Source organism: Chenopodium quinoa, unplaced genomic scaffold (genome assembly GCF_001683475.1).
Source record: "Chenopodium quinoa cultivar QQ74 unplaced genomic scaffold, ASM168347v1, whole genome shotgun sequence".
In the NCBI taxonomy this organism is placed as follows: domain Eukaryota; kingdom Viridiplantae; phylum Streptophyta; class Magnoliopsida; order Caryophyllales; family Amaranthaceae; genus Chenopodium; species Chenopodium quinoa.
The window spans coordinates 1,015,918-1,039,211 of record NW_018743448.1 but is presented as its reverse complement, the minus strand read 5'-3'; the positions used below and the strand labels follow the sequence as shown (position 1 = coordinate 1,039,211).

At 38.3% G+C, this 23,294-nt stretch overlaps 1 pseudogene; it reads left to right on the top strand.

Annotated features, from left to right (window-relative positions):
- Window positions 1–820: 820 nt before the first annotated feature.
- Window positions 821–23,294, top strand: part of LOC110739324 — a 42,678-nt pseudogene continuing 20,204 nt past the window's right edge.

The following is a 23,294-nucleotide window of genomic DNA, read 5'->3' as shown; positions in this document are numbered from 1 at the left end:
GTTAATTTTGCAATATACATTAATTAGAATTTTTTTTACAAAAAATTACAATCCTAACAATCTGTGATATGAACAAAAGAAACATAACAGCAACAACGTCTCGAACGATGGCATTTATGAGAAGCAGCAAATCAAATCGACTAAATTAGCCATGGATTTTCCTGCTAAACATAAAAACAACAATAAGCAAACTAAGAAACAACCTGCTGAATGCTCAAGGATCGAGTTTTAATGAGGGAAATACACATACACACTGATTTTTGCTATGCTATTCAACAACACACCAACAATACATACACCCACAACACATACAATACTAATGTTCACTCTTGAAATTTTTTTTCACTACTATGTTTTATCTAGATTGTGGCCCGAATATTATCTTTGTTTCTTCTGGTCAAAATGTGAGCATAATCTAATTAGTATCACTAAATAATTTTCCCCCATCCCGTGTTTGTTTGAATTTCAGGCCTCAACCTTTTTGTGCATTTGGTTGAATATGATTGTTATTGAAGTGGTATCTCATCAGATGTCTTCCTCATGCTCTTTTTGTCAGTTATCGGACTCCATGTACTTTTAACTTCCACCTCCTATTCGAAATTAAAGATGGTCCTGCTACCTTCAGCACTGCCTCCTTAGTGTTTATTCTAGTCAGGGATTTTCCCCTTATTTTTAATGGAAATTGCATGTTTGCTATGTGTGTATTTTGTTTCTGATCTTACTCTTTTCGCTTTCATGCACATGCTTATATTTTTTGTGAATTGGAATTATATAAGTTTGATTAGTTAGCTTACTATTGATAGGAAAACCTTGGCAAGTTATGATTGGATATGCACATTTAGTCATTAGTCCTACAGGAAGTGGGAAGTCAACATACTGCTCTAGTTTGTATCGACACTATAAAACCATGTGTCGAACAATAAACATCATAAACCTCTTGATCCTGCTGCTGAAAACTTTGACTATCTTGTTGTTGTGGATATCAGGGAACGTATTAACTTGGAGGAGGTTATGGAAGAACTGGGATTGGGTCCTAATGGGGGTTTGATTTACTGCATGGAGGAACTTGAAGATAATCTCAATAACTGGCTTACTGAAAAGATAGATGATTTCTTAGATGATGATTATTTGGTTTTCGGTTGTCCTGGGCAAATCAAACTCTTCTCTCACATTCCAGTTCTTAAAAACTTTGTGGAACACTTGCAACGTAAGAGCTTCAATGTTTGTGTAGTTTATTTTCTTGACTGACAGTTCATGATAGATATTATCAAATTAATCAGTGGTTGCTTGTTGTCTCTCTTAGCAATGGTTTAGCTTGAATTGCCCTACGTTAATATCTAGTCAAAAATGAACCTCGTGAAGAACAAGAAATATCTTGATGATTTCTTCAACCCCGAGCCACAGATGTTACTGTCACAATTAAATCGTCACATGGCTCCACAGTTTTAGAAGTTGAACAAAGCCTTGATTGATCTGGTAGATGAATACAGCATGGTTAGTTTCATCCCTCTTGACTTAAGTGTTAGATTTTGTGAAACTCCTCAGTTTAGAGTGTATTCCATTGATTCATATATATAGGGTTACTGATATACGTGTTTTATACAATGGTTTTCCCCGGTTTTATTGCATGATTTTGTATGGTTTTGAGCTCTACGGAGCTATTTCTTGCTAACAATCTCTTCTTTAGTGTATTCGATTGTTTTAGTAAGCTTTTCAGGAATATGAAGCGTTTCTAGGCAATTGGACGTGTTTTTAGTAGATTCGGAAGAGTTGATAGCCAAGAACTGAAATTTATGTGGAATGCCCGATCGGGCAGGCTTCGCCCGGTCAGACCGGGCGATGAAGAAATCAAGTTATGAGATGCAATTTTGGAAACGTGTTACGCGCGCCCGACCGGGCGAGGTTCGCCCGGTCAGACCGGGCAAAGAAGGAAAACTGTCGTATTTTACGCAGCCTTCCTCCGCCCGATCGGGCGAGGTCCGCCCGGTCAGACCGGGCAAAGCTCAAGAACGCGTATTTTCTTATTTTTCCGAAATATTATCTTTTGGGGGTATAAATACCCTTTTGTAATTAACTTTTAGACAGTTAGTTTTTCATTAGTTTTCTCCTTAAGCCCTAGAAAACTCTCAAGAACCCTAGTTTTATTTTCTTAAGCAATTTCAATCTTTAATCCTAGTTTTATTAATTGTTCCTCAAGAATTCAAGATCATCAATTGAAGTATTTGGTATTTCTTACTTTCCATCTCTTTTATTTATTTTATAGTTCTTTAATTATGTGTTCTCTATTAGATCTTGTTTTTGATTTAATTATGATTTGTGAGTAGTTTCCTTAATCCGGGATCTTGCTAAGCCCGATTATGATTGATGTATAAAGTAGATCTTTAAATTCCCCAATAATAATCCCAATTGACATGCTTAATTGATTGTGTTTATGCCAATACTAGATTAGGGATAATTAGTATTGTTATCATCCCTTTGTTCTTATTGCAACGGAAGTTGGGTATTAACGGGATTAGGTTATTTCAATTAAGGGTTTGAAGATCATCACGGAAGTAGATGATTGAATAATTAGGAATCTAGGCATGGTGTTTAATGTCCCTTATTCGCTTGATTCCACGGAAGTAGGCTTGATAGTTAATTTGGGAAGCCATTGATAACTCGGAAGAGACCTTTGGTATTATTATTAGGGATTGCTTTTCTTCTTGTCAATTGATTTATATATTGGGGGTAGATTTATTAGTTTATCAATCATAATCGTGGTGATGCTTGATCTTGGATGCTTTAGTTTATTGATTAATATTTCCTCTAGTTAATTGTGTTATTTAATAAATTAGTTGATTATTATCATCCATTATTGATTGGTCACGTGCTTAGTGATTAATTGAGTCTGATTAATTGAATGAACCATAGTCTCTTGGGATTCGATCCTTACTTGCCCTACTACACAGTTAGAAGGAATAGTTAGGTTATTTTTGTTAGGTACGCGATAAGCCTATCAAATTTTGGCGCCGTTGCCGGGGACTAACGGTTTTCATCTAATTATTTGTGATTCGTTTTTTTTGCTAAGATTTTGGTTTGTTGCTTTGGCTATTATTAACTTCTTTTTCTCTTATGAGTTGATGATATACATGCCTTGGAGATGGATGATTTATTGTCACGTCTTGCATCTGGCCATTGTTCTTGTTATTATCTTTATCATGAAAACCCTGATTGCCCTTATAGTGAGTATTTTGTTCGAGCTCCGGATGATTTTAGAATCTTTCCATTCATATATGATTATTCTAAAAAACGGTTTGTTCTAAATGAAATTTATTGGAGGATTCATGATGAATATTATCATAATTTGTATAATACGTCGGAGGAAGAATCATTTGTTGAAGAACCGATGGTTAAAGAGTCATTGGTTATAGAATCAGTGGTTGAGGTATCATTGGTTCCAATAGAAGAAGAATCATTAGTTGTAGAACCATTGGTTGAAAAGTCATTGGTTGTAGAACCAATGGTTGAAAATTCTTTTTCCTTTGGTAATGAACTTATTCGTGAGCGTAAAATAATAGAGTCGTTATTGGGTGATGATACAGAACAAGACTACCTCCATGTTCGTTCTATTAATTCTAAATTTTTAGCGGAGGAAGCAGAAGGTTGTGGTGTATCTTCATCTTTTTCTTTTGATTTTTCTTTTTACCTTGAGTTTTCTTTGTGTGCTCCTAATCTTTTCTATGTAAGGATTACTGTGCTTGCAATTGAGCCCTATATAGTGCTTAATGAAATGTTTGCAGGAGCGTATGATAAGTTACTCAAGGCGTTAAGTTCTTCTGATGGAAGGAGAATGGTCAAGCTTAAGACCTTGATAAACTAGCGCTTTACGGGAGGCAACCCGTATTTCATTATTTTTATTTTAGTCTTTTCTAATTTTTGTGTTTTCGTTTGTTTTATTTTAGAGAGGTAAGGAGAGGATATTTTATTCTTGTGGGAGTTTCTATATGTGTAGGTTTTGATCTAGAAAGGTTTCGATTTTAAAGGAGAAGAAAGCTGGATTGTACTCGGGTTCGCTCGGGCAGAGCTCGCCCGATCGGGCGCGCGTACGGATCAGCAAAACTGCTCAAGTTCAACAGGCCGTAACTTTTACGTTTCTTATCGGATTTTTGCGTGTGACCTATCGTTGGAAAGCTCTTCAAGTCTACTTTCCAACACAATTAGAATCACTGCATTATAATTTATACAAAAAAAGTTATGATCAGAATAGTACGCATAACTCAATTTTTATATTTTTCCCACTAACACTTTGTTTCATTCTTGCCCAAATTTGTTCCAAAGAGATGCATTGAAATCCTCGAGGCTTTGGTGACATTGTTGTGGTGATGATGATAAGTAGTAGTCGCCTTGACTACTAGCTTCCCTTTAAGACAATGAGGACATTGTCTGATTTTGGCTTGGGGGAGATTTTTGGATTAAGGTATCTTTCTTTTCTCTCTCTTTTTGTTTTTTGACGTATTCAGTTTAGTTTTATTTCTTTCATAGTCTAGATTTTATTGCTTTCTAGGTTAGATTTTATTGCTTTGAAAAAGAAAAAAAACATACAAAAAATACGATCCAATGAATAATAAATCATGCTTCCCTGTGCCCCATTCATGAAAATTGTTTTAATTCTTGGTATATGATGACGAGTATTGTGGATAGGTTAGCCATGATTTGATGTTTGATTGCTTGGATGTCTTAACATGAGTCAATTTTGCCCAACTACTTGTGAATATAGTGCTTGACTAGTTGATTTGGTTAGGAATGTGTGTTAGTTCCTGGTATGTCAATGAAGTTGAGTATTGGTTTATAACTTTGAGTAACGTTTGCATGACTCATTAATATGCACATTGAGGAGGACGAAGGCATTTGTTCCTCTAGGTGGCCTTCAGACGATATTAGATACATTTGTTCCCTTCTTGCTACCCATGTTGTTGCTTGTGCCCTTTTATTGTTTATTTTGCCACATTACAAGCCTATTTAAGCCCCATTGGTTACTAGTCCCAAGCTTGGCTTGGGGGAGCTAATAGTGAGTGAGGTGAGGGAGTTGTAGTGTGCATGTAATTTGCACAATTTTGGGTGGATTTGAGAAGTTTTTTATTTGTTCTTATTGTTGTGGATTGAAAAAAAATTGAAAATTTATTGTGCAAAGAAAAAAAAATTCCAATGTGAGATAAAAAAAAGAAAAAGAAAGAGCAAAAGAAAAAAAATTGTTTCAATGTTCAAGTGTTCTAATTGAAGGCTGCTCAAGAAAAAAAAAAAAGAGAGTTCAAAGTTTGTTTGTTCACTCAAGTTCTATAATTTTATATTTTGTATATATGAGTGAAATTTTAAGTGTTGGAAATTTTTAATATAATTGGATGTTTGGTGAATTTTTGGTAGAGTTGAGTTGTGTTGGAGATGATTTGGTCATTAATTTATTTTGACCTTGGTTTTATTTATTAGGATTTTGGCTCCCTTAAGCATAGCTTTACTCTTACATTTTCCCAAATATTTCCTACCTTTTACCCTAGCCTTACATTACAAGCTTTGAAGACCTTCTGACCTTTGTGCATAGAGTTGTGTGAATGTGAAATTAGTTGTTTTCCAATGCAAAGAATGATTTGATATATTTCGAGTCGACTGCTAGGTTGAGTGCTTGTTTTCTTAAAACACACGAGTGCGTGAGCTTGGGAGGGCATTGTTCACATTTAAAGGAGTTGGATGGAGAGCGACCGAGTATATCTTTTACTCGCCACATAAATGAGAGTTGAGTGTGTGAACACTAGTCTTGAATTCTATATGCTCTTGTGGTTTGCTCTATTTGACCATTGTCAGACAGGATGAGTAGTTAGATGGATTTGATTGGTTGACTTTGATGCATAACTGTCGAGTTTACCTTTAATCGTATTTATTGATTTGAGTTACTTTTGGGGTGAAGTATTGATTTATTTATTCATTGCTTTGCTTAGGGACAAGCAAAGGTTTAGCTTGGGGAATTTGATATACGTGTTTTATACAATGGTTTTCCCCGGTTTTATTGCATGATTTTGTATGGTTTTGAGCTCTACGGAGCTATTTCTTGCTAACAATCTCTTCTTTAGTGTATTCGATTGTTTTAGTAAGCTTTTCAGGAATATGAAGCGTTTCTAGGCAATTGGACGTGTTTTTAGTAGATTCGGAAGAGTTGATAGCCAAGAACTGAAATTTATGTGGAATGCCCGATCGGGCAGGCTTCGCCCGGTCAGACCGGGCGATGAAGAAATCAAGTTATGAGATGCAATTTTGGAAACGTGTTACGCGCGCCCGACCGGGCGAGGTTCGCCCGGTCAGACCGGGCAAAGAAGGAAAACTGTCGTATTTTACGCAGCCTTCCTCCGCCCGATCGGGCGAGGTCCGCCCGGTCAGACCGGGCAAAGCTCAAGAACGCGTATTTTCTTATTTTTCCGAAATATTATCTTTTGGGGGTATAAATACCCTTTTGTAATTAACTTTTAGACAGTTAGTTTTTCATTAGTTTTCTCCTTAAGCCCTAGAAAACTCTCAAGAACCCTAGTTTTATTTTCTTAAGCAATTTCAATCTTTAATCCTAGTTTTATTAATTGTTCCTCAAGAATTCAAGATCATCAATTGAAGTATTTGGTATTTCTTACTTTCCATCTCTTTTATTTATTTTATAGTTCTTTAATTATGTGTTCTCTATTAGATCTTGTTTTTGATTTAATTATGATTTGTGAGTAGTTTCCTTAATCCGGGATCTTGCTAAGCCCGATTATGATTGATGTATAAAGTAGATCTTTAAATTCCCCAATAATAATCCCAATTGACATGCTTAATTGATTGTGTTTATGCCAATACTAGATTAGGGATAATTAGTATTGTTATCATCCCTTTGTTCTTATTGCAACGGAAGTTGGGTATTAACGGGATTAGGTTATTTCAATTAAGGGTTTGAAGATCATCACGGAAGTAGATGATTGAATAATTAGGAATCTAGGCATGGTGTTTAATGTCCCTTATTCGCTTGATTCCACGGAAGTAGGCTTGATAGTTAATTTGGGAAGCCATTGATAACTCGGAAGAGACCTTTGGTATTATTATTAGGGATTGCTTTTCTTCTTGTCAATTGATTTATATATTGGGGGTAGATTTATTAGTTTATCAATCATAATCGTGGTGATGCTTGATCTTGGATGCTTTAGTTTATTGATTAATATTTCCTCTAGTTAATTGTGTTATTTAATAAATTAGTTGATTATTATCATCCATTATTGATTGGTCACGTGCTTAGTGATTAATTGAGTCTGATTAATTGAATGAACCATAGTCTCTTGGGATTCGATCCTTACTTGCCCTACTACACAGTTAGAAGGAATAGTTAGGTTATTTTTGTTAGGTACGCGATAAGCCTATCAGTTACAAATATGAGTCCTAATCATGTTAGGAAATCTCGAAAGATATTTACAAATATTCACAAACTATATCCTTCTATAACAAAATATCTAGAATATTATTCCTAAATTCTATCACACCCCCGCAGTCATAGAAGGAGGAGGGCGGACGCTAAAACTGGATTTGAAGTCCAAGAATAGTTGTCGCGGTAGGCCTTTCGTGAAGATGTCTGCAAACTGATATCGAGTAAGAACGTGTAGGACCCGTACATGCCCTAACGCCACCTTTTCTCGGACGAATGAATATCCATTTCGACGTGCTTAGTGCGTTGGTGCTGTACGGGATTATGAGATAAATAAATTGCAGTGACATTATCACAATAAACAATGGTAGCATGTCGGAGAGGGCAGTGTAACTCTAAAAGAAGATTACGAAGCTAGCAAGCCTCGGCAAAAACGTTAGCAACGCCCCTGTATTCTGCCTCTGCACTTAATCTAGAGAGACTAGCATGACGCTTAGAAGACTAAGAAATGATATTGTCTCCTAGAAAGCAACAACATCCTGAAGTCGAACGACAAGTGTCAGGATACCCACCCCAATTTGCATTAGTATAAGTGATCAAGTTTATAGGTGATGAAGGATATAAATGTAACCCGTGATCAATGGAGCACTTAATGTAGCGTATGATGATGCATTTCAATGCATCATAATGAGCCTCTCTGGGGTCATGCATGAATAAACAAACCTGCTGAACTGCATAGGCTATATCAGGGAGAGTAAAAGTGAGGTATTGTAAGGCACCTGCAAGATTACGATATGGTGTTTGATCATGAAACTTAGGTCTTGACTCTGCACTAAGCTTGGATTGAGTATCCACTTGAGTCATCGTAGGTTTACAACTGCTCATACCTACGCGCTCTAAGATTTCCTATGCATATTTTTGCTGAGATAAAAACAGATATGATGGAGTACGAGTGACAACAATGCCCGGATATAATTGAGAGGACCTAAATCAGTCATTGGAAATCCTATACGCAAGTGAGTGATGATGCGCTCACGTAAAAGATCTGAGGATGTAATTAACATAATATCATCAACATATAACAAAAAATATGCCATACCATTCCCATGTTGGTAAATGAATAGTGAATTGTCACTCTTAACAATGACAATCCCCATCTGCAAAAGATAGTTAGCAAAACGCTCATACCAAGCCCTTGGAGCCTATTTTAGACCATATAGAACCTTCCAGAGCCTACAAACATAGCCTTAGAACCTCTTGTCAACAAACCTAGGGGTTTGATGCATATAAACACATTCATTCAGATCACCATGTAAAAAGGCAATTCTAACATCAAGTTGGTGAATAGACCACTTCTAAGCCATAGCCAAACTCAACACCGTGCGAATGGTAGCCAGTTTAACAACCAGACTAAAGGTTTCGTCACAATCAACATCTTCAACCTGCGATTTTCCATCACAAACAAGACGAGCTTTGTGTCGTTCAAGATCACCATTAGAATTTAATTTATGACGAAAAAGCCACATACAATTAACAATATTCACCCCCGTGGGCCTAGTAATTGTTGGGTTTTGCGGTGTCCGACACCGCGCGGAAACAAAACCCGATAACCGAATCGCATGTATAATAATTACAACATAAACAAAAGCTTGCAAATAAACAAAACACAAGAGAAGAGAGAGAAAGAATACTCACCCTAGAAGCGTGCTTCGCTCAACCGATGAGCTCAAACTTGAAAGCTTCATGTTCCGCAAGTGCGAAAACCTCTGACGGCTCACATCCTCGCTACCAAACCGTAACTGACCCCTACCCCGTAGTTTAGACAGAGCTAGACCAAAATAACTTAGAGTTTATGAACAAAGGTTTTCTCACTTTTGGAGATCCCTTAGAGTTCACCAACTCAAGTGAATTTCCTAATACCCAATGATGGTATTTATAGGGAAATGTCCCCATGAATTCCCATCATCTTTCAATGTGGGATAGTTGGTAAAAAGGCAAAAGTAAGATTTAATTTAATTCTTAATTAAATTAAAAAGCCATGAACAATAATCAAATGACAAGTGGCATCACACAAGAAAGGGAGTAGGTGGGAAGACCACCTTGGCCTTAGAGAGCAAGGCAAGGGGCTCCCCCACACCTACCCAGTCAGCAAGGGCAGCTGCCCGGCCTTGGGCAGCAAGGCCAACCACGCTGCCAGCCTTCCGCCACAAGGCTAGGCCTGCTGGCCGCTTGCCGCAAGCCCACAACAGCTGTTGCTGGCCCACGCGTACACGCAGGCCCACAGCAGCACCCGCAAGCGCCAGCCTTTCTATTGGCCTTGCTAGGTAGGCCCAGCTAGGCTTGCCTTGATGCGCAGGCTACTAGGCAGCCCCAGCCAGCCCGCAAGCAACGACAAGCCTAGATGGGCCTTCCGATGGTTGCGGTGGTTGGTGGTTTGGTGCTTGCGACCCTTAGTCATTTGCCTTCAATTCGATGCATGGCTAGGGCTCGTGCTATGCTTGTAATATTAGCACAATACGTCATTTGATTATTTTCTCGTCTTTCTCGATTCCTAAAATCGACTCAACGCTCGGCTTCGACGCTCTAAGCTCGGAATCCAACGTCTTAGTTTGTAAAATCTCTATCGGCTCATTTAATCCTTCGGTTTAATTCGTCGCTTCGGTTCGGTTACACGATTGGGTGTGACCCGAAGGGTTCAGTCAAGAGTGTAATATTAATTTTACATTAATATTAATGATCGAAAGTGGCCTCTAGTTAGGCATTCCAATTACTTGACCTCGCTGAATAATTAGCTTTCCTAATTAATTCCGAACCCTGTATCGGAATAATACACTTGTTCTAAGGACACCATTGCTTTCAATCTCCCACTTGTCCTTCCGGACAAATGTGCTGTTTGTGTATAGCCTATTTCCTATGTCACTTTATGTCTCTTCATGAACTATAAGGTAAGATTCATCGTCATCCTTATTACGTCCAGAAGTGTTTCTCGATTTCCGAGTTCAATAGTCAATAAGCAGATGATTTCTAAAATCCATCTAAGCATGGCCATACATTTTCACAGTCTCGCTCTTCGACAGGCCTTGTAAACAACAAAGACATGTTCCCTAATGTTAATAGGGGGACATTCTCAGTCTTGCATTGTTAGCTTCCCTTACTAAGAGGCCCTAGCCGCCCAGTGTTGCCTTTATAATCCCCTTGTACGGCAGACGTTTGACAACATCAAAACAAACTAGTACTCAAACAAGAGAACTTACAATACTCATGGTTGAGGAAAGTGGTTGCGATAGCCATAATGAGTACTATATTTATGACGATTGTTAAATCTCTTAAAGTATTCTCATAGGTCAATCCGGTATAGTTCCAAACCAATACCTGTGTAAATGATTTATGACATTCTTGTTCTTGTAGCATAAGAAACAGTGCTATAAATCATACTACACATTAATCTCGCGTGGTCATTAGTCGTCCAACTTCCAAATGACCTTGATTAGGGATAATTTTGATATGATATTCAACGTTCACTTAATAGGTGTTTCTTTATCCAAGACACTGTCTTGATACCCTATTTTGAATATTCTCAAATCGAATGGACTCATTATTTAATTCTAAACCACAATTAAATAGAAATGGAATAATAATTTGTGAAAAATTAATTACTCCATCAATGAATGGTTTCAACATAGTGTTTTACATTAAAGTCTCCAAAACTTAATTAAAACACATAAGCAGGGAAGACAATTTCCAATATGTCTGATTCCCATTTCCTCAACGGGCTTGTTGTGTTTCACTTGAGGCAAATGTTTAGTGAGTGGATTGGCTAGATTGTCGTCCGTTCCAATCTTACAAATTCTGATTTCACCCTCGGACTTCCATTCCCTTATCATGTGAAATCGCCTCATGACATGTTTGACTTTCTGATGCTCCCTTGGCTCTCTCGCTTGAGCAATAGCCACACTATTATCACAATAGAGGTCTATTGGTCCCTTTATTGAGGGTACAACACCAAGTTCACCAACGAACTTACGAATCCAAATTGCCTCCTTAGCTGCCTCAGAAGGTGCTAAGTATTCGGCTTCAATTGTAGAATCTGCAGTCGTGCTTTGCTTAGCACTCTTCCAACTGAACGCTCCTCCATTTAGATAAAATATGTACCCTGATTGCGACTTGAAGTCTTCTTTGTCAGTCAAGAAGCTTGCGTCGGTATAACCTTCAACAACCAAATCCTTACTCCCACCATAGACCAGATATTTATCCTTGTTCCTTTTCAGGTACTTTAGGATATTCTTTGCCGCAGTCCAATGCGCCTCACCTGGGTCTGATTGGTATCGGCTCATAGCACTCAAGGCATACGATACATCCGGCCTAGTACATATCATGGCATATATGATCGATCCAATAAGCGAAGCATATGGAATCTGACCTCATTCTCTCTCGCTCATCAGGTGTCTTTGGACACTGTTTCTTGCTAAGAGTTATGCAATGAGATATGGGTAGGTGGCCTCTCTTGGCTTCCATCATGTTGAATCGTGCCAATACCTTATCAATATAAGTACTTTGGCTCAATCCAATCATCCTCTTAGATCTATCCCTATAGATCTTGATGCCCAATATGTACCGTGCCTCTCCCAAGTCCTTCATTGAGAAACACTTTCCAAGCCAAGTCTTTACAGACTCCAACATTGGAATGCTGTTTCTAATGAGAAATATGTCATCGACATATAGGATAAGGAATGCGATGTCACTCCCACTGACCTTCTTTTAAACACAAGACTCATCTGGATTCTTGATAAAACCAAACTTGCTAATGGCTTCATTGAATCGCAGATTCCAACTTCTGCTTACCTGCTTTAATCCATAAATGGACTTCTTAAGCTTGCATACCTTCCCAGCATTGCTTGGATCAACAAAACCTTTCGGCTGTGTCATGTACACAGTTTCTTCCAAAATCCATTAAGGAAGGCGATTTTGACGTCCATTTGCCAAATCTCATAATCATAATATGCGGCAATTTCTAGGATAATCCGGACGGATTTAAGCATGGCAACTGGCGAAAAAGTTTCATCATAATCAACCCCGTGAATTTGCTTGCAACCTTTTTCCACCAGTCTAGCTTTGTATACATATACAACTCCATCTTTGTCGGTTTTCAACTTGAAAATCCATTTGCAATAGGTGTGTAACCTTCGAGCAAATCAACCAAGTCCCAGACTTGATTTTCAAACATGGAGTCCATCTCGGATTTCATGGCTTCTTGCCATTTTGCAAAGTCAGGACTCGTCATAGCTTGTTTGTATGTCGCTGGCTCATCTTCATCCATAACTTGGATGTCTTGATTCTCGGTTAAGACAATACTGAGGTATCTGTCTAGTTGAGATCTTGGCCTTTGCAACCTACGCAGGGTAATAGATTGAGCATTTGCTTTGTCATTTTGACTTTGAACATTGTCGGTTTGACTCTGACCATTTTAAACAGTTGCTTCCAAAGAACTTTGATTGTTAGTTTTGTCAGGTTGACTTTGTTGCTCACCTTCTCGAACTTTATCAAGTTCGATTTTCCTCCCACTTGTCATTTTGGAAAGATGCTCCTTTTCCAAAAAGACACCATCTCGAGCAACAAATACTTTGTTCTCAGATTGGTTGTAGAAGTAATACCCCTTTGTTTCTTTTGAATATCCCACAAAGAAACATTTGTCAGATTTTGGTGCAAGCTTGTCAGACATGAGTCTTTTGACATATGCTTCGCAACCCCAAATCTTAAGAAAAGACAACTGTGGAGGTTTCTTCGTCCATAATTCATATGGAGTCTTTTTGACAGAGCGCGGTTCAGTGTAAGTGCCGCGGTTAGAAGTGCGTGTCCCCAGAAAGAGATAGGAAGATCACTAAGACCCATCATTGATCGAACCATGCCTAACAGAGTTCGATTTCTCCTCTCGGACACTCCATTCCATTGTGGAGTTCCGGGAGGTGTCAATTCTAAGAGAATACCATGTTCTTTCAGATGGTCGTCGAATTCGTAGCTCAAATACTTGCCACCTCGATCCGATCGAAGTGCTTTGGATTTCTTGCCAAGCTGATTTTCCACTTCACTCTGAAATTCTTTGAATTTCTCAAAAGGTTTAGATTTATGCGACATAAGGTAGACATAGCCATATCTACTAAAGTCGTCCGTGAATGTGATAAAATAGCGATAACCATTTCTTGTGGTTGTGCTCATTGGTCCACATACATCCGTGTGTATAAGACCCAATAAGTCCCTAGCCCTTTCTCCCAACTTGGAGAATGGCTTCTTTATCATCTTGCCAAGTAGACATCCTTCGTAGTTTTCAAACGACTCTAAGTCGAATGAATCAAGAATCCCTTCATGAAGAAGCTTCTTAATGTGTTTGATGTTAATATGGCTAAGTCGAGAATGCCGCAAGTAGATTTGATTCAACACCACGATCTTAGCCCTTTTGGTTGTATCATTAACATTATAAACCTGTTTGTCTAATGAAAGCACATAAAGACTATTTTTTGAATGTAACACCCTAGAAATTCCTTTCCTTTTAAATACCTATTTTGCCCTTTTTGAAATACGAAATAGGAAAATCTATGACATTACCGCCACCGTGAAAACGGCTAAGGCAAATATCAAAGACACACAGCGGAAGACTTTCTTTAAAACCATTTAAAACAAGTCAAATTAAAAGTTAAACCAAACGAAAGTAAAGTCAAACAAAGTCAACCTACAACTTGGAACCATTGTAGGCCCTTAAAACCCAACAATACTGAAAACCTTTACGTTAGTCTCATGAGCATAATAAAATAAATAATATTCAAAGCAAATAAAACACATCATATTCCTATGGAAACTAAGCATGATTCGCTCTTCACTCATGCCCATCATGAAAATGCTTCATCACCTGAAAAACTTCTCTCTACTTGTCCCCACTACTCGCCATTAGAAATGGGTCGTCGTAGGGCCAAGGTAAAGACAAGGCCAAACAAACATACCACACACAATCAGCAATATTGAGTACATAAGCGTAATAAAACACACTATCATGCTTTCATCCTATCATCACACAACTTACCTTGTTGCACCTGTAAACAAGCATATAAGACATTCAACACTTAACTAGACAAATACCAATGTCCATTTAATTTGATTACGCATCGAACGGGTTTCTCCCTAATCTGCCCTAATAAAGGGGTACTAACACGAGAGCTAACTGTGCCAGTATAAAAGAACCACTCGTAAGTGGTGGAATTCCTGCCCATAATTATACAAAAAAAAAAGGAATATACAGCGTCCTGTACTCCCAGTAGAAGTTATGGTCAAATATAAAGTCGCATAACTCCCCCCATATGTTCATACTCAAGGCATATACGTTCCAAGAGTTTTGGTGCGTAATCTCTTTCACTTTACGTTGCTTTACATATTATTATACTTGGTGATGACTCTCAAACCATAACACAATCAAACATTATAATTCATTCAAGCAATCAAACATACCAATTTAATTCTTGAAAAATTAGTGACCACATAAATTAAATGTTGAATCCTCTTTAAACTACCTCGGTGTTAAATAACACCTTAAGCGCATAAAGCACCACAAATCCTATCCCTCGGTGTTTAGAACACCTTAAGTGCACTTAGGCAGCAAAATATAATTTAATCCTCGTGTACATAGACACTTAAATAGCTCCTTCCTTATGCTTATAGCATCAATAAAAATTATATGAACCATAATTATCAATATTCCAAACTCAATTAAACATTTAGTTTAATTAAACATGCTCTCTATCATGCCAACAATAAAAGTGTGGTTAATAATCAACATGCCAACATAATTAATTCCAATCACCAATTCATCATAAATAATTCATACATCACAAATCATTCACCAACATCAATCATACAACAAATTCCAACCAAAACCTATCATGATACTACTTGGAATTAATTTATCAAAGCCTAGCATGCTTATACATATTCAAATAATTCCCAAGTACGCGAACGTACCTTGAATATGATCTCAAAATCGCCACGACTAAATAAAATCACTCACTTGGAAACCTCCTACAAACCAAAATTATAAAGAGGCGTTAATACCTATTCCACACAAATTTCCAGCAATATACACACTCTTTAAATCACTCATAAACCCTTTAAAATAAGCTAAAATTTAATTTAAAACCCTTACTTTTATTCCCAATTAATGGGTAATTAAAAATCCTTTCAAGAAACTTAATTATAGCTTATATACAAAAATTCTAGCTTTATTAAATCATCTAAAATTGTTGTATTTGTGTTTTAAAGCACTTATTTCAATAATTTAAATCACCCATAACAATTTCCATCAATATACATAAACTTAGAAACCTAAGGTTTATAATTTGGGGCTTTTTAATTCAAAACCAAATCTGAAAATTTATATACATCATACTTAAAATCAAACATCATAAAAATCATCACAAAACCCAAAATCAACAATTAGATCAAGTGTGGATTAAATTAAAAATCAAAAGAAGAATTATTTTTTTATTTTTTGTTTTTACAAAACACACGCATGCACAAAGGGAAAGGGAGGGTGGCTGGCGCCACCTCCCACGGCTGCTACTGCTGCCGGCCCTGTGCTGGCGGCGGCGACCAGTTGTGGTGGTGGTGGCAGCCAGCCACCGTGGTGTGTGTGGTGGTGGTGGTGAAACAATATAAAAATAAAATAAAGGGGAAAAGGAAAAATTAAGGGGAAAGAAAATAAGAGGATAGAGAGAGAATTTACCTTTGGTTATTCTCCACCTTGGGCAAAGTTTGATTTTGCTCATATGATGGGTATTTATATCCTCTCTCAATAACCCTCCTAATTAAAATTCCTTTACAACCCTTAATGATCCATTTTCTATTCAAACTAATATTTTGACTTTTCTTAAATACCATTGACCTTAAAATTTCCTTTTATAAAATAATATGCCCCAAAGTTTCCGAATCATGAAATAAAATATTTTCAAGATTGTTAAATAATTAAAAATAACTTTTAATTAAAATAATTCTTTTTAAATTAATGAAACACCATAAATAATTCATTTCGAATTATTTAAATACTTTAAGAAATACTTATTCAAATTAAAATACGTATAAAATTACGGGGTATTACACTGAATGTGCCGTACCATATAAAACATTATCAAGATAAAATGAACAACTATTGTCTTTTATCCAAAATTCAAAACCCTTGGCGTCCAACGCTGAAATTGAAATAGTGGTTTTGGTAATGTTTGGAACATGATAACAATCTTCAAGTTCTAAAACAAGCCCAGAGGGAAAAGACAAACTTAGTGTCCCAACGGACACTGCCGCAATCTTTACTCCATTGCCGACCCGGAGTTCCACTTCTCCCTTCACTATCCTTCTACTTTTCCTTAGTCCCTGAGCATTGAAACAAAGGTGTGGGCCACATCCGGTATCTAATACCCATGAAGCTTTGCTAGTAAAGTTAAGGTCTATAACATATATACCTGATTCAGAAGTAATGGTGTCGTTCTTCTTATCACTAGGCGAAAAACACAAATGGGCACCGGTTCAAAACCACCATTTCGCACCGGTTCTTGCTGTGAACCGGTGCGAAAAATGGCCCAAAAAAATTAAAAAAAAAAAACTTTTAACACCGGTTTTTGCTGTGAACGGTGCAAAAATGGCCCAAAAAATTTAAAAACAAAATTTTAGCACCGGTTCGGGTTCAAAACCGGTGCTAAAAATACCCCAAAAAAATAAAATAAAAATTATTTTTTTTTGCATTTTTTTCACTTAAATTGATATAGAAACACTAACATATATATATAAAGTTACATATTTTCATTAAAAAAGGCTGTAATATTACAATTTTCGTCCAAAAAAAGTATATAAAATAAAATACAAGGTCACAAACAAATCTGTTTCTAAAGTTGGTTCTGATTGGCGATGATCTTTTGTTAGAGGAGTAAGCTTGGCATGATCAGGCCGGAAGGACTCTTTAATCAATAAAAGATGACCTGCAAGAGGGAAAATAATCCAAAGAGGCAAGTATAGGAAATATAACAACCCCTGGACTGCAGATAACCAATAGGCAACAGGTATGACTACCACTGAACAACAGAACAAGCAAAACAGAAATGAATTAGAAAGCAGAAATTATATCAATGTAATCAGGATACATAAATAAAAAATAAATAAAATGCAAAACGCTGATTATTAAGAAACACCCTGCTCAAAGACTATTGATCATTGAATGGAGCAGACTTCTAAGATGCATTTCTTGGAGCATGCATCTCTCAATTAGAAGATATCCTAAATCCCCCTATGCCTCTATTACTTCCAACTTTAATCTTCTTTACTAAAAGTCAATCAGACAAGCAAAAATAATAAATTCCCTAACACAACTCACCACAAGCAGAAGTTTTCACTGCCCAAAACATTGTTTAAATGCTGTTGGGTTGCCAGTGTACCATCAACACACTAAAGAGTTACTGATATCTTAACAGTCTTCCCCTGCTCCCTATCTACAGATCTTCTTAGAATTTGCAACATAACTCATCTTTTAATAGCCTTTCCTAGTAAGTTGTGTCTACCAAAACATTTTTAAACAACATAGTAATAGACTAATAGTTGAAAATTGACATGCACAAGATAGACAAATAGCCGATTTCTTCAGTAGATTAGGGTTTGTTTAAGGAGAGAGAAGAGAGAGATAAGAAGGAAGAGGGGAAACAGAAAGAAAAAAGAGGGGAAATAGAAAGAAGGAAAAAGGGCTAGAACCAGAGAGCAGAGCAGAACTAGAGATGAGAGAGAAGAAGAGTAGAGCAGAACCAAAGATGAGAACCAGAGAGGGAGAGAATGAAATAGAGAGGCGGATGAGAGAGAGAGAGGGTATGTAAAGGGTTTATAAAATGGAAATTGGCACCGGTAAACCGGTGCTATTTCTTTTTATTTTTTTTGGTTTTTCATTTTCTAAAACAAATAGCATCGGTTAACCGGTGCCATTTGTATTTTTTCCCACCGGTTTTTAATAACCGGTGCTATTTCTTTGGTGCTAATTTCTATTTTTCTACTAGGGGCACCATGACTTGATGCTTTGCAGTCTCCTTTTACCTACAAGAATGAAAAACAAAAAGAATTAGTTACAAAAATTATTATAAAAGCCTAATAAACTATAAATTAAAAAAAAATATATATAACCAACATAGCCCAGCTATAATCAACCTTGCACAAGAAAGAAATGCACATTTGACTCATAAATAGGAACTAAACAATGTAAATTACACGACAAACTGATAAAATAAACACATATAATATGCATCAAAACTTTTGAAGTACAAATTGTGCATAAAACTTCTCAAATAAAGCATGAAAATAATTCCTAATGAGTCCTCTGATTCTAGCAACCTTGACCCTCTTAAGTAGTTAAGCATACACTTCATTTCAATAAATATAGAAAATGAAAGTTGAAAATGCACTGGCAAGGTGAAAAAGATTTTGATCGACCCTAATGTCCTCCTACCCCAAAATTGCACATGAAATACCTCCAAGTTCCTAGTCCACCACCCAGTCTGCGAGGTCGCCAGCTAGAAACAGTTCAAACATATGCACAGGTATAAAGCTGCCAAATTCAAACATATTTACATAGAGCAACCTGTCTAGGTGTAGAGTGTGTGCATTGAACTAGCATGTCCCATAAACTATCAAATTTTCAGTCATGCATAGTACCTGATCAAGTGTGTTTCGCAGCTTACCTTCCAATTCTTCAATAATTTTTCCTCATTGCCTGCTTGCACACTGCTCCCCTCCTCGCCTGCCCCATTACTTGCACACTGCCCCCTCCTCGCCTGCCCCATTACTTGCACACTGCCCCCTCCCCTTGTGGCACACCTGCCCTCTCCCTGCCTACACACCTTTCCCCTGCTTGCACACTTAACTTATCCCCAAACTAAATAGCAACACAAACAGATTCTACACAAAAATATAATCAAAGTAATTACTTTTTACAAAAATCGAATTAAGCTACCATACAAAATTATTAAAATTAAACAACACGAATCTGGGAATGAGCTACCATACGATGTTGAAGCAGAAAAATCGCAAAAATAAAATCCAGACACCACAGCTCAGAATCAATTTCCACAACATTAACACTCTTTTAAAATATGCATGCATTGTCATAAAATGATTTAAAAACATCAAAATCGCATAATTAATTTCATCGGATCATCTAAACCAGCAACAATTTCACAGAAAATTAACACAAAAATCCTTTAACCTAAGAAAATACAAAATTGACACAAAAATCCTAAAAAAGCAAAATAAAATTCACAGAAAAATCAAAAGAATCACCAAAAAAAATTAAAAATAATTACCTGACCTTTAACCTTGAGATTGATATGAGTAGCTTGATCAGAAGCAGGCTTCTTATCTTCATTAAAAGCGTTGTTACCTCCATTGTTGTTGGTATCAGTTTCTCCAGCCATCTTCAACAAATTTCGAACAATGTTACATCAATTAAACCCAAAATTTCAAAGCATTTAACATGAATAATTGGACCAAAAGACCAAAATATAACGCAAAGCTAAATAACCCAGAAACCCTAACCTTGAATTTCTGATTTTTGGTTCAAAATTGATTCGAATTTGTTGTTGTTGAAGACGCACGCACATCGAATTGATTCAAAATAGACGAACCCAGAAACCCTAACCTCCAATATTGTAGAAAGAGAGAAGGAGAAGGAGATCGAAAGAGAGAAGAAAGGAAAGGGAAAGTGGCAGTTATGGAGAAGGATATCGAAGGAGAGAGAAGGATTTTGAGGAAAGTGCTGAGAGAAAGCTCAGAAGCCCCTACAATGGAGAAATTTGAGTACGCTTCAATGGAGGAGAGAGAGAGGAGAGAGAGAGGCAGATGAGAGAGGAGGAAAGATCGAGGAAATGAAAGAGAAAGAAAGAGTATATCCCGGTTTTTTATTTTTTTATTTTACAATAGATTTCGCACTGGTTCAAACCAAACCGGTGCGACTAACTCATTTTTCGCACCGGTTTGGTTAGAACCGGTGGGGAAACTCTTCCCCTCAATCCCGCCTATTTTTTTCGCACCGGTTTTTAAAAATCGGTGCGCATTCTGCGGTGCCTATTTCATTTTTTCTACTAGTGTATCCTCCTTGAACTTGAGGCAATCCCGTTTCCAATGTCCCTTCTTCTTACAATAGAAACATTCGGAATCAAATTTAGAAGACGCTACCTTCTTTTCTTTGTTTCTCTTGGTAGCTTTTGACTTAGGCGGAAAGGTCTTCTTACCTTTCCCCTTGTAGCCCTTCTTCTTGCCCGAGCGCTTGAATGTCTTGCCTTTCTTGACCATAAGCATATCATGCTTCCCCTCATACTTGAGCGTTTGCTTGGCTTGCTTCAAAATTCCATGAAGCTCGGTGAGGGTTTTCTGCATGCTATGCATATTATAATTTATCTTGAACTTGATTAGGGGATTTTTATCCACCAATCACCGACTGACAAGTGGACCAACCAGGTTCCGCCACGTGTCCTTCACGAAGGCCAACAGGAGCCTGCCACGTGTCAATCACAGATACGTCCTCTACGGACCAATTTAGACGCGCCACGTGTCCACCCATGCCAAATGGGAAAACCGGCCATCAAGGCCCAATTCAGTCTAGAGGCCCGATCAGCCCTAGGTTTACCTTAAACCTAGAGAGTTGCACGCTTCTCAAGGCTATAAATACTCAATTAATCCTCATTAATCACACGATCGAATAATCAAGAAATCAAGCAGAGAAGAACAGAGTTATTAACAACCGGCTAATCTCGCTAACGACGCAGATTACCAACACTAAGCACTCTCACCTAGAGAGATCTCATTACTTTAATTTCTGTATTAATTACTCCTTAATCAGGTACTAACTTGATCGTTGGAGGCGGAGCTCTCAGGAGTCTCCGTTATTTTGCAGGTACAGGCGTCCGGTTTCAGTCTCGGAATTGTAACTCTCCCGCAGGACATCAGAAAACCCCGAAACATTTGGCGCCGTCTGTGGGGAGAGTACTTCAGAGATGGCATCCAAGTCTGTACCGACTCCAGAAGAGAGGCGTCCCCTAGACGACCCTCAAGTTCAGTCGGACCATGATACCGAAAGTGAATTTGAAGTTGAAACTCATACAGCTCCAGACGGGACCCTAAGGGCCCGACGTACCCGTCATACCGAAAGGAGGGAACGGGAGCATCTTCAAACAGGAAGCGAGCCAGCAGGCGCACCGCTTGCTCGGCAACAGCCGACTGATGGGTCTGCTCCCATCACAAGGAACGAACTCATGACCTTCATGAGGGACTTCAAGGGAGAGATTCAAGAGTTGATCAACAAAAAACCGCCTGCTTCAGTCAAAGAGCAGTCGGCCAAGAAACCTTCCACTTCACTGAAGAGGAAGCCAGTTCAAGGGCGAGAGGCGACTCCCCATCCTAAATCCAAGAAGCGGGAGCCACCTGCTCTTGATTTCACAAAACTCCGTTATCCTACGGGAAATAGGAAACCGGTTCGTCATATTCAGGCGGATGGGTCAAAGCAAACGTTCACAGATGCTCGGCACCTGCTAGAGCAGAAGAAGAGTGATCGATTATCAGAGTCGGCTTCTACTTCAAATTTTCAGGACAGTTTGCGAAATGCCTCGATAAGGCATACTCAGTCGTACCATGAGAGTCGGTCAGGCGGCACCTCCCGTCAGTCCGGCTTTCATAGTGCCCAGGCGGTACCAAACTTACCATTTGTGCCGCAACAACAGTATTTTATGCAGCCACCTCCATTTGGTGGACCTGCAGCAAAAAACGTCCAACCTGTGGACTGGCAGCTACGGCTGCTTAGACTTGGTGAACAGCCGTCGGCCTTCTCCAAGGAAATTACTGAAGCCGCTCATCCGGCCAAAGTAAAAAATGTTCTAGTAGGCGCCTATGACGGCACTACTAACCCAGAAGACCATCTGATGGCATTCACCAACCTGATGTACCTTCAAGGGTTGGATGATCCCACTTGGTGCAAGTGTTTCCCAGCGACTCTCAAGGGAATTGCACAGCAATGGTTCGGCAACCTGCCGACTGGTTGCGTAAACAACTTCAGGACGCTTGCTTACTTATTTGCCTCCAACTTTGCTATGAACATCCCTGCGAAGAAAACGACCCTTGATTTGGGAACAATTCAGCAGGGCGAGAAGGAGGGGCTTCGTTCTTACATCAGGCGGTTCAACCTGATGAGAATACAGATTCAAGGGTTACCGGATGAGGTAGCTTATACTGACTTTTTTAGAGGTCTCAAAGACGGGTCTACCTTTAAATTTGATTTAGTTCGAAAAAGGGTGGCGACTCTTCAAGAGGCCTTGATTGAAGCAGAAGCCTATATACAGGCGACTGATCTGTGTACGATAAAACAGTCGGACGGGAAGAGGTTCGACAAAAGAGAGGGACGACAGAAACAGTCGTCCAACAAAGATGAGAAAAGAAAAGAGGTCTGGGCGGCTGATTCCTCTAAACAGCCGGCCCAGAAAAAGAAAAAAGAATTCAAACCATACTCCCCAAAGTATGTGTTTAACAAGGATAACCAGTTTATCCTAAAAGAAATAAAGGGACGGCTCTCAATTGAGAAGCCGCTCCCCATGAAGGGTTCTGCGAGCAACCGGAACCAAGACAAAATCTGTGCTTATCATGATGACGTTGGTCATCACACCAATGACTGCATCAGTCTCATGCGGTACCTAGACCGCTTGGCTGATCAAGGTGATCTTGACACTTATGTCAAGAAATCTACGGGGAACACTTCCTCAAAAAAGCAGTCGGCCAAAAAGAATCAGCAGGCCGACAGCTCTGATACAGATGATGCAGTCGTCTACACCAT